Source organism: Crocuta crocuta, unplaced genomic scaffold, assembly GCF_008692635.1.
Source record: "Crocuta crocuta isolate KB4526 unplaced genomic scaffold, BGI_CrCroc_1.0 scaffold72, whole genome shotgun sequence".
Lineage (NCBI taxonomy): Eukaryota > Metazoa > Chordata > Mammalia > Carnivora > Hyaenidae > Crocuta > Crocuta crocuta.
Window position 1 is genome coordinate 8,336,777 of NW_027529427.1, and position 12,865 is coordinate 8,349,641.

The 12,865-nt window shown below is 42.5% G+C and overlaps 1 protein-coding gene and 1 long non-coding RNA gene across 13 annotated transcripts in view; one reads left to right on the top strand and one right to left on the bottom strand.

Annotated features, from left to right (window-relative positions):
• The window catches only part of CACNA1C (calcium voltage-gated channel subunit alpha1 C), a 654,628-nt gene that overhangs the window by 170,094 nt on the left and 471,669 nt on the right, over positions 1-12,865 (top strand). The gene's annotated exons all lie outside the window — the stretch shown is intronic.
• Positions 1,283-10,636, bottom strand: LOC144227394 (uncharacterized). Its single transcript, XR_013333928.1, has 2 exons — positions 10,557-10,636; positions 1,283-1,776 (listed from the first exon to the last, which is right to left on the bottom strand). It is a non-coding gene; the product is annotated as an uncharacterized LOC144227394 (long non-coding RNA).

Here is a 12,865-nt window from a genome sequence, read left to right on the forward strand (position 1 = left end):
CTCACTAAGACCAACTTTCTGGAAAAATGATTCTTGTACTTTACTATCAGTTTTTCCTGAAGACATTAGCATTTCAGGCTTTCATTATGAATCAGAGACTCTGTCCAGCTAAAGGAATCTCCCAGGTGGGCAGGGTAGTCTGGTGATGTGCATCCAGGGCTTTGGGCTCAGACAGACCTGAGTTTGAATCCAAGCTCCACTTTTTTTTTCTTTTTTTAATATTTATTTTTTTTCTTTCATAGTTTATTGTCAAGTTGGTTTCCATATAACACCCAGTGCTCATCCAACAAGTGCCCTCCTCCATGCCCACCAACCCCCTTNTGTTTATTGTTTCACGTGTCTGTTGGCCATCTGGATGTCCTCTTTGGAGAAGTGTCTGTTCATGTCATCTGCCCATTTCTTCACTGGATTATTTGGTTATTTTGGGTGTGGAGTTTGGGGAGTTCCTTATAGATTTTGGATACTAGACCTTTATCTGATATGTCATTTGCAACTATCTTTTCCCATTCTGTTNCTCTGTTAAAAAGGCTGTCTTTTTTTCCCCATTGGATACTCTTTCCCACTTTATCAAAGATTAGTTGGCCATACNGGGATGTTGTATTTTGTCAGTTGCTTTTTTGGCATCTATCGACAGGATCATATGGCTTTTATCTTTTCTTTTGTTAATGTGATGTATCACATTGATTGATTTGTGAATATTGAACCAGCCCTGTAACCCAGGAATAAATCCCAGCTCTACTTTTAACTAACCTTTGACAAGTTACTGAATCTTCCTGAGTATGTAAAATGAAGACAGTGGTGCTGTGCTGTTGTAATGGTTACCAAAGACCCCACGAAGTCCCTGGATATGCTTAACTTATAGAGCCACTACACTTCCAAAACACCTTTCTCTTTTCCTCCTAAAGAATCCATGAGGCATCTTTATCCAGCTTTCCAGTTAAGGTCAGCAGACAATGTACTCACTATGCAGGAGAAACCAAAGGTCATCTAACATCAGCTATCACTCCTACCTGACAAGACACATCAAGTGTCAATTTGTTTCTGATTTGATATACTGTATTTTATTGATTCTTTTTTTTTTAATTTTTTTTTTAATGTTTTATTTATTTCTAGGAGAGAGAGGGAGACAGCGTGAGCAGGGGAGGGTCAGAGAGAGAGGGAGTCACAGACTCTGAAGCAGGCTCCAGGCTCTGAGCTGGCAGTCAGCACAGAGCCCGACACGGGGCTCGAACCCACGAACCGCGAGATCATGACCTAAGCGAAAGTCGGACGCTTAACCGACTAAGCCACCCAGGCGCCCCTGTATTTTATTGATTCTTAAAGTCCATAATATGAACCACTCCGCCATACTCTCCTCTCCCAGCCTGAGCTGCCAAAGTGGTCCTTGTGTTCTCCCCACTCTGCCTTAGCTCAGGGTAATGATAAAACAACATAGGAGTTAAGTCTGAATTTCTGTTTCCTAAGAGTCCAGTTGACATGCCATGTGTAAAGATGTAGGGGCTAAGTTATGGAGTATGGAGGTAAGGGAGATTGGAAAGGACGGAAGCACAGTTGAAATTTTGAGTCTTTCCAGGTGAGTTTTCAGCTCTCCTCCAGCTGCACTCATTCCATCTCCCACCTTTGTCATTGTGTCAGCAAGGTCTCCTGGATGAGAGGACCGTGGGTGTCCGGGATGAGCAGTGCTACACTTTGCATGTCTGTGGTTTTCTTCCTTCTGTGAGGATAAATGCAGCAGGATGCTTCTCTCCCATCTGACTGGAGTCAGATGTGTCCTAGCTGCCAAGGAAAGAGGAAAATTAGCATTTCTAACAGTGAGTAATTGAGACTGACTGTGTGCCAGAAACTATACTGTATATGTAGGTCCTAGAAAAACAGAGACAAGGAAGGCATTCCCATGACCTCCAGGAGGCTCAATCTGGTAGGAAAGACAACTGATGTACTGGCCAATTATCCTTAACAGACAAGAGTTGTGAAAGGCATGAGAATGAGATGCAGTCTTGACTGGGGGAAGGAGTGTGGGATTTGGAGTTTTGGAAGGGCATATCCAGCTTTGTCTTTTCCTTGCTGACCCACTTAGGCAAGTTCAGTTTCCTCATCTTTATAATGTGCATCAGTATATTTTTTTCTTGCAGGCTCATTGAAAGGATTAATTAGATACCCATGGGAAGTGCATGTGCTTCATGCAGACCTTATCCACTGCCTGGGAGGTAGTTGGTGCTCAATAAGTAGTAGCTATACTATGCATATACAGGAACAGATATATATGTGTTTATATATATGTATATATATTTTAAAACTCTTTCTTTCCTTTATTCAACAAGTATTTGGGGCGCCTGGGTGGTTCAGTCTGTTAAGCGTCTGACTTTGGCTCAGGTCATGATCTCACGGTTCGTGGGTTCAAGCCCCGTGTCGGGCTCTGTGCTGACAGCTAGTGCAGAGCCTGGAGCTTGTTTCAGATTCTGTATCTCCTTCTCTCTCTGAACCTCCCCTGCTCTGTCTCTTTGTCTCTCTGTCTCTCTCTCTCTCAGAAATAAATAAAACATTAAGAAAAGAAAAAACAAGGCAAAACATAAAACAAGTATTTATGGAGCACCCATTCTAGATGCCAGAGAGTTAGCAGTAAATAAAACAGCTCTCCTGCCCACGGGGAGCTTAGGTTTTAGTAGGGAGAGACAGTAAATAAAATTGTAAGTAAAACACATGGTATTGGATGGTGACAAATGCTATGGAGAAAAGTAAAACAAGAAAATGGGGGTGTGGATGTGGGTGGAGGTTTACATTATTAATAAAATGATTAGGAAAGGCTTCCTTAGGGAATGTTTGAAGGAACTAGCCAGGTGGACATTTGGGGAAAAAATCATTCTGGGCAGAGGGAATCGGAAGAGCAAATGTTCAGAGGTGAGAGCAGCCAGGTGTGCTCAGGGCAGGGCAAATAGGCCAGCACATGTGGAGTGGCCTGAGCTAGGAGGAGCTCTAGTTGAGGGTGAGACAGAGGGCTCACCAGAGGCCAGATGGAGCAGGGCCTTGTAGGCCGTGGTAAGGACCTTATCTCTTACTTGGAACGAGACAGAGCCATTGGAAGTGGTGAGCTAGAGGCGCCTGGGTGGCTTAGTTGGTTAAGCGTCCGACTTTCACTTAGGTCATGATCTCACGGTTCGTGGGTTCAAGCCCCGCATCGGGCTCTGTGCTGACTGCCAGCTCAGAGCCTGGAGCCTATTTCAGAGTCTGTATCTCCCTCTCTCTCTGACCCTCCCCTGCTCACGCTGTCTCTCTCTCTCTCTCTCTCCCTCCTAGAAAGAAATAAAAATATTTAAAAAAAAAGAAAAAAGGAAGTGTTGAGCTAGAAAGCAACATGGTCTGACTGTGTTATAACAGGATGACTGTGATTGCCGTGTAGAGAAATCACATGTGAGGGAAGGATACTGTGCATGCGTGTGTGTGCACATGTGTGTCTCAGCATTGAATTGGAGAACCTTGATGTAAGCGAGAATGTGATTGCCCTGTGTTACAAGGACAAATGACAATGGATAGTGGAGGAGAAGGAGGAGGAGGCCTGGAGAAATATGGTTCACATTGTGGGTTTGGCGCTTCCTTGTTATTTGTCTGAATGGTTTCCCACTGCTGTGGGCTGGAGACGCTGGAGCAGGAAGTGAGGGACTGTGGGCCTCTCCGCCAGTCCCAGGCTGGGCCTTGAACACATCCAGATTGTGGGTGAATGGACATTGTGGGGAAAGGCACAATGCACCTGTGCATGTCAGAAATAAGAGCAAGCCAAGACCTGAGGGCATGCTGAGGGCAAGGCACAGACCCTTTCGCTATGGCTTTCCTGTGTGCTGGACAAGGTGGAAGGGTGTCCTCAAGCAGAGGTGGGGGGTGGGGTGATAGCCTGGAAACACAGTCCCCGAGAAGTAAGAAATTACGTGTGTTTGTGGATCACCTCAACTCCCCACGAAGAGTCTGAGGACTTGAGAGCTGAGAGTAAGACCTAAAGTGTCCTAAAGGCTAACAGAGGAGCAGGTGGGAATAGTGAGTGAAGTAACACAGCACCCATCCTGGCCTCAGGAACCAGTGAGTCTGTGTGCTACTGATCTGTCCTCTCTTTCTCCTGATTGCTCAAGGAGACCTATGCTTTTCTGGAGCAAAGAGGACTTTGCAGCTAGAGTTTTCTCTTTTGATTTTGTGGGGTATTTTTCCTCACTGCCAGTCACGAAGCCACAAACACATTTCCTCAAGACAAGAAGAAACAACTAACTCTTGTGTAGTGTTCATTTTGTGCTAAGTACTGTTCTAGTGCTTGATTTGTAAAACTCTTTTAATCTTCAGAATGGTTCTTTGAGGTAGGTAGCATTATTATCCCCATTTTGCAGAGGAAGAAACTGAGGTTTAGGACCTTACCCAAAGACTCACAGTTAATAAGTGCTGCGCTGCCTGTTATTGGAACAAATGTTCCTGACTCCAAAAGTCTTATCTCTCTTCCCTTTATCAGTCTGGTAATTATTTATTTACCATGTGGAATTAGTTTTTGAAAACAATTTGTACAGCTATACACAAAAGAACTGTGTGGTCACAAAGGGAAAAAGCAGCTGCTTAAAGTCCTTTTACTTTCCCATCTCTTTGTGGGGTTTCTGCCTGGCAGCTGCCAATTTCCACTTCTTGTTTGGTGTTATAATTTATTACATGTATGTCATCTTCCTTCCTGAGGCTCGAACTCATTGGGGCCACAGTCCATGTGGAATTCATTGTCATATTTACTATAGGATCTCAGCCCATGTGTAAAACATAGTAGGTCCTCAGTAAATATGAAGTAATTTCTAAAGTTGAATGGGTGCATTTGGTAACCAATTTTTAAGCCTCTATTTCTGAAAATAAGGAAAAGGGGGACATTTAAATATGTGACTGATAAGACAGGGTTATAGTTGAATGGTGCTTTTATGATTTTCAAAACCCTTCTATACAGTTGACCTCATTTCACCCCCAACCCCCTCCCTTCCACCACCACCAACCCTTGTAAAGGTGATGGGGCACATGTTATTTTCCCAATTTAATTATGAGAAAACCAAGGTTAGTGTCAACAAATGATCTACCTAGGGTCACACATGAGGCTATTTTGTTTTTGCTTTTTGTTTTGTTTTTAAAATCAGAGCAGAATCAGAACCATCATCTCCTGATTTCCTATTTTGTGAGCAACACATACCTACTGAATACAAAAGCTTGAACATAGGACCTAATCATATTCATTATGCATGAACAACAGGGTGTTTTGACTCCTTTCTTTCTGGCAAATTGCAAACAATTTAGTACAGTACTACTCAAAATGTGGGCCCCAGCTGGTAGACCAGTTACCAGTTACCAATCCACGGTGAGATCACAAGCTTGTGGCAGAATGTGAATCAACTATGTCTATAAACGCTGCTTAGTTTACCTTTTTTTTCTCTTCTTCTTACATTTTTCTTTGAAATAATTTTAGCTTACATAAAAGTTGAAAAATAGTGTAGAGAGTGTGCATAGATCCTTCACCCAGCTTCCTCTTATGTTTATATCTTGTATCACTGTAATATTATGACTAAAGCTAAGAAATTGCCATTAGTGGAATACTTTCAAATAAACTTCAGGTTTCCTTTTGATTTCACCTATTTTTCCACCTATACTTTGTTTCTGGTCCAGGATCAAATACAGGATCCCACCTGGCATGTAGTCAGCAAATCTCCTTAGTTTTTCCCCCAATATGTGCTTGTCCCTTGGTCTTGCCTTGTTTTTTTTTTAATGACTTTGACACTTTTGAAGAGTACAGGGCAGTTATCTTGGAGAATGCTTTTAATCTAGGTTTGTCTCTTTCCCCATGATTTGACGTAATGCATTTTGCATACTGAATACATGCATCACTTCTGAATATCACACAAGTAATGTGCCCTTCTCATTTTATCATAACAGGGGCAAAAGATGTTAGAATGCCTTTTTCCTGGTGCTGTTGACCTTCACCTTCATCACTTGGTGAAGGCGGTGTGTGTGGAGTTTCTCTACTATAAAGCTGCTATTTCCCCATTTCTAATTAATTAATATCCTAGGGGAGATATTTTGAGACTATTCAAATTCTGTTGCTTCTCAAACTTTTATAATTTTAGCATACATAGCAGATCTTGCCTGCAACGTTTATTACTGTGGTGTTAGCCTAATTTTTCTATTGTCTTCTTTCCCTCTACATTTATTAATTCTTCTATTAGGAAGAGCTATCCCTTCTTCATTTATTTCTTTATTCAATTACTAATTTATGTCAGTCATGTTTAGTTTATTCTATGGGTTATAACCTAATACTATGCATGTTTATTTTATTGTTCAAATTGATCTAGCTTTGGCCATTGAGAGCTCTTCTGGGTCAGCTCCTATAGCCTTCAACATGACCTCCACCCTCAAGCATTTTCTTGCTTTTGGACCACAAGATGCTCCAAGATCATCTTGAATTTTTCCCCAACCCTGGAATCAAACCCTTCTCCAAGGAGCACTGGTTTCTTTCATTGGAGAATATCTAAAATCCAAGATTTGGACACTAGGTGTGCTCGTTGCTATCAACTTTTTTTTATATCAATATTTCCTTGATGCAAGAAACTTCACATTTTGAAAGTGAGTCAACTAGCTCCTTATCTTGTCATGGACCACTAACAATTTGTGACTCTGCCACTTTGAGTCTCAGGGGCCTTAAAGATCTGTCACCATGCACATGTCACCCAACAGTGGTAATTTTAAATTCCATTGAATTAAAGTCATGAATTCTTTCACTCATGCACAAAGCAAGTACATGTTGAGCACACAGTACGTGTCAGGCCTTGTGGTGGGTGCTGGGCTCACCATGGTGCATGAAGTTCTCCTGAGGAGCTTCTAATACAGTGTCTTCCATTAAATGTAGGAGACAGTACTCTTTTTTGGTCACTGCACATTATGAGAACTCATTTAAGATTATTCAGCATTCTAAAACCTAAGGGATTCAGCGTAGGGAATTTTTAATTTTGATTTTGGATCCAGAAATTGTGCAATGTGAACAGGCTGTTTCCTAGCACTGTAAGCACTTGGTATCATTAAAAACCTTTGCCCATGGGGCGCCCGGGTGGCTCAGTCAGTTGAGCGTCTGGCTTCGGCTCAGGTCATAATCTCACAGTTCGTGGGTTTGAGTCCCGTGTGAGGCTCGGTGCTGACAGCTCAGAGCCTGAAGTCTGCTTCAGATTCTCTGTGTGTGTCTCTCTCTCTGCCCTTCCCCTGTTTGTGTTTTGTCTCTGTCTCTCAAAAATAAATAAACATTAAAAAAAATTTTTTTAAAAATCCTTTGCCTGTGACTTGTTTCTAACATATGGATGGTTGACTCTTTTAGGCCTTATGCAAGGAGGCTGGAGACAGATACTTTGACTTGAAAAGACTTTTGGTATCTAACTGCTCACTAATCATTGTGTGAAGGAGTCTGCTGGCAGGAAGGAGTAAAGGCTTGCTGCAAGAATAGGGTTCCATCTCCAGTGCTTCCCTCTCCCATGAGGGCTGGGGGATGGGATAAGAGTACGTCTCTTCAAACTAGCCTCAAACCCCAAAAGGATCCTTTCAACAAAAGTGTGTTTTCAAAGATTCTGTTGCTTGACTTTAATCTACTCCACCTGTACATCAAGTTGGATCTGGGTTCAGATTGAAGGAGATGAACAGAGATGTCACTTAAGGTCACTTGGACATGATTATCCCCACTCCCACCTCCTATACTTCCCATCTGGTTTAATACAATCTGGCATTATTTCATTGCTTCTTGTTGTTAGTACTTCCTTTAACTGTTTGAGCATAAATGGACTAAGAATCCCTTTCACAGCTCAGAAAGTGTCCCTGGCAAAGAGGATTCTGCTGGTTGGACAATATAATCCTATCAAACAAGCCAATTGTCTGGAAGCATCTGTTGGTCTCTTTTACTTTGGAAAAGATGGGAATACTGAAAACTGATGCTAAGGGGTGTTCTCTCTACATTGGTCCTTTCTGGCATCCATTAAATTATGAGTATTTTGTGTCACTGAATACATGTGTGTTCTTGGCACGCAAATTATACACACAATGGCCAACTTATTGCCTGTTCTTGGGAGGAGAGGAACAGTGGAGCTGTGGTCAAGTTGATTGCCATGCACTCTGCTTAGAAATGGGAGGACAATAAAATCAACTGTTTGCCTGGAAAAATAGCATAGGCATCTGAGAATCCATTTGCCAAATGTGTCAAAGACGGGCAATTGGGTATGCGCTTCTCAGCATACAGTGCCATTCATTTAATATGGCTGATTCTCCAACAATGAGCTTGGTAGTTGACCAGTGGCTGGATTATGGATATGAAATCTTTAGTGCCTATCTCAGACTTTGTGTTGGTGCTTTTCACAGAAATTGTGTGTGTTTGTGTGTGTGTTTTAATACATGAAATCTAGTTTAGAGAACAACTTCGTATACCCCATCCTGCTTGTAATGCAGTGGTCTGCCCTTGAGAATTTTGAATGCGCTGACCTACATAGCTTAACTATTTCAATTAAAAGTAACAGAGAGTGTAGGTTGGCAAGAGGTGGAGGACGGCGAGGGAAAAGATCCCTCCCGGGAGCTTTGGTTCAGGCAAGGCAGTGGGAGAGACAAGAGATTCTGGGTAGGAATCATAAATGATAACCATCATGGATGCTTTGACATCCTGCTATAACTGAAGTCCTTGTTAAGGTGGGATTGAGGCAAGCCAACTCTTTTCTGGGGAAGAATTATGACAACATTATTCCTTAATGTTCCAAACACCCACTCCCATTGTCAACTGTCTCAACAGTTGATTCTCTGAAGGGCTGGTGCCCTCCCTGTCTCTCCAAGCCTTGTCCCAAGGGAAGATTTGGAGAGGAAATGGTACAGGGTAGCCATTCTTGCTTTCTTATTTTCCATTTTTTCCCTACTGCTCAGAATTCTGACTCCACAGAAATTCCTAATTAACTCAGTTGCTCTACAGCGACAAGTTAACATCTGGAGCTACCAAGTCAGGAAAGCCATTCGGCCTGGATCCAGCACGGATTTTCTCCCCTTCGCACCCAGCTCAGCAGCTGGGCACTGTACCAACCCTGACATTGTGGGGTGTAGATGCCAAGGGCTGGAGCAACTCAGAGCTAATTGTTTCACCCAGAAAATCATGGGTTGGATATTTTCAGATTGCTGGCTTATTTTAGAGAGTTTTTTCTTTTGGGATTTGTTTTGTTTTGTTTTGGGGGGTTTTATTATTGTTGTTATTTTGGTGGGAGATCATGCAGTCCCTGGAGGGACTATCTCTCTTACATGCTGCCTATATGATGCTCCTACTAGATGGGGGAGATGGGGATTAACTTAGGGCTGTGACCAGGTAAAGTATAGTATTCTTCAAACTCTATCTATCTGGCTCCTCAGGAGTAGGGTGCAAAGCAGGGCCATGTTAGTTGGGGTTAGGGAGGGGACAATGAAATAAGATGATGAACAATGACTTGTCTCTATCAGGCTGGATGGAGGCAGTTAGGTACACAGGAGATGTAGAAGTCACTGCTAGCTTCCATTCCTCAGTTCCAGTTAACATATGTGGTACCGTCTATCTGCTTACCATATATAGTGCTTATTATGGGCCTGGCGCTATTCTCTTATACATAATGAACTTACTCGGTGCTCACAGGAGCTGATAAAGTAGGTACTAATGTTGTCCCTGTTTTATAGGTGAGAACTCTCAGACACTGAGAAGTTAATAAATTTGCTCACAAACATTTGCTTCTGAAGCTAGGGTCGAAGATCAGGCAGTGTAGCTTGAGAGTCCAGCCTGCTATACCAAAGACACACTGTCAGTAGTATAGGTTCCATTCCAGCCCAGCCCCAAGGGTTTTCAGAGAAGAATCCACAGTGCTCCTTGGGTCAGGGTCAGTGTGGCTCAAACTTAAATTTGCATATGAATCATCTGGAGATCTTTGTAAAATGTAGATCCAGATTCAGTAGAGTTGGGGTGTGGCCAGTTCCAACAAGCTCCCATTTCATGTCAATATGGCTAATTCGCGGTCCACACATCCAGTAGCAAAGCCTTAGTAGGCTATTCTATGATTTTCACTGTCAGATTGCACTTAACTGGCTGTGGAAAGAAACCCTTGCATTTAAGTAGAGGGCTCTTTCAGCGATACGTTAACACCAATATGAATTTAATGAGTGATCCATTGGAAAAGACAAGAACTTTAGAAGCAGTGAGTAGTCAATTTCTGTTTAAAACTAATTTCCATAGGACTTTAGTAGAAAATGGAGGGGCGCCTGGGTGGCTTAGTCGGTTAAGCGTCCGACTTTCGCTTAGGTCATGATCTCGCGGTTCGTGGGTTCAAGCCCCGCGTCGGGCTCTGTGCTCACTGCCGGCTCAGAGCCTGGAGCCTGTTTCAGTCTGTGACTCCCTCTCTCTCTGACCCTCCCCTGTTCACGCTGTCTCTCTCTCTCTTTAAAAAAAAAAAAAAAAAAGAAAGAAAATGGAAACATAACGTCCTCCTTTTCTGTGTATTAGCCAAGGGTCTTTCTTTTGTCCATGGGCTTACCTCAGTACTTCTGGGCTAGTTTCAGTCCTCATTTTTTTCTGAGTCACATTACATACAGTTCTCCCAGCCACACCCCAGCAATGTACAAGGGATCAGACACAAAGTTAGATTCCATCACAAAGGCAGAGTCACCATGGTAACCACATCCTTTGAATCTTGAGTGTGCCCAGCAACCTGAGCAGAGCTGATAGTTGAACCAAGTTGTTCTCCTGAGAGATGGGGGGGAACAGGGCCCTGCCTCTACTAGGCTGATATATCTCCATCCCTACAACCAGAGGCGTCCACTTGCTGTGAAGAGTCTAGACACTCAGAACATCCTCCCCTCCCTGGAATCTTGAAGTCAGTCTCCAGGGTGTTTTCTGATGCTAACTAGCCAACACCATGAGAATAGTCCAGTGCCTTGGGATACTCCTGTTCTTCTGGTTTGAGTTTTGGTGGATAACCACATCCGAGTCTTGCTGTGGTAATATGTCGATATTTTGGTTTATATGCTTACTGGTGGTGTGGGGCATATGGCAAATCCAATAGTGAACGGGCCTAGGCAAACGAGACCCCACCACATGGTAGCCTCAGGGGGAATCTTAACTCCATTGTATGGAATCAGTGAAAGTGTAGCTTTCTAGATCAGGTTTTTATTTTGTACATTAAGGCAAAAAGCTACCTTCTATAATTTGGAACCTCTCTTCCTTTCTGCTTCTCTCCACGGCCTCCATTGCTCGAGGGATGATGGTATGGGTTCGCTTTGTCCATCTCATTTGGACATCATCAGAGAAGCATTCTGTACCTCTCCGTCAAGACCCTTGAGATGACCTAATGTTTGATGGAGCTGAGGAAAAAGAAACCAAAATGACCCAATGGAACATAAATGCTGATTTCAGCTATTATTATTTGATAGAAACAATGAACTCCGTTGTATTAGCTTGGCCACATGACTTCTTGAAAGGCACCTTTCAGATATGGAAATACTTCAGAGGGTTGTGTTGAGTCTCTAAGAAGACATTGATCATTCAATTCTCAGTGGACAGTAGTTGACCTCTTTTGAGACATTTCCAACTGGAAAGAAAAAACAGGTCTTTCTGCCTTCTGTGGAACCTCATATTTAATGATGTTGCCTTACGAAGATGTGACCTAAGGAAGGACTGGGTACAGGCAATGCTTTTAATCTCACTCGCCTTATTCTTCATTTTTATATTTACGTTTCAAGAAACCAGTGTTAACTAACAGCACTGTTTTTATGGCTAAGCAAAACTTCAGGAAGGGGCATTCTTTGATAAAACATTAATTAACCAATTTTTTGTCAGTCTAAATTAAGACCTACACTGTTTCCCTTTGCCCTCCCAATTTCTATGCTTATATGCTTATTACAAATCATTTTAAGGAGTATAAAAGTGACAGTGATTGGTTTTAATATTGAAAACCTAAAATTAATAAATGCAGTTTTGACTGCTGCTACTGACCTTGTGTTCTTTTTTGTATATTTATTTAAATGCCAAACGATACTGCTGCTTGCAGAGACTCTTTGTTCTAGCCTTTATCATCAAAACCAAAAGTATCAGGTTTGAGACCAAGGGCCATGCACATGAAACTGGGAAAATGTTATGCAGAAGAAGCATTTCTTTTCACATTAACCAATATTGATAGGAAGCATGATCTGTGTATAAACCAGGAAGTATTTCCTGCGAAGGAGTAAGTAAGTAATTAGTTGATTTTGACCCCATCTTCCCATAGAAAGAGTGGCACTTGAGCAAAGATACACTTTTAATGAATTTTGAAAGACTTGAGCCGTTCTTGCCTTGAATCTGATTTCCATCAGACCCAGAAGCTTCTCATAATACACTATGGTTGGTGAAGGGTGGTGAAGGATGAAGGGTTTGGGAAATGGAGAGGTACAGTAGGAATTCCACTAAAATCACTTAGAACCTTAGAGAAAAACTGGAAGGGGATCAGTCAGTCTGACTCCCTCCCTTGTGAGTCAGAATCAACAGGTAGTTCTGCTGGGACCTTGAAGGGTCCAGTTAATATGGAATGAGCTTGGTATGGGTCCATGAAGCACTCTGAGGGAGGACGGGGTTGGCTGTTCTAAGAGAGAGAATGGGATCTGGATTACTTTGGTCCTTTGGGTGAAAGGTTACTATGTCCAAAGGGAGTATTTTTTTTTTTTTAAGTTTATATATTTTAAGAGAGAGAGAGTGAGCAAGAAGGGGAGGGGCAGAGAGAGGGAGAGAGAGAGAATCCCAAGCAGGCTTTGCACTGTCAGCATGGAGCCTGATGTAGGGCTCAGTCTCATGAACTGTGAGATCATGACCTGA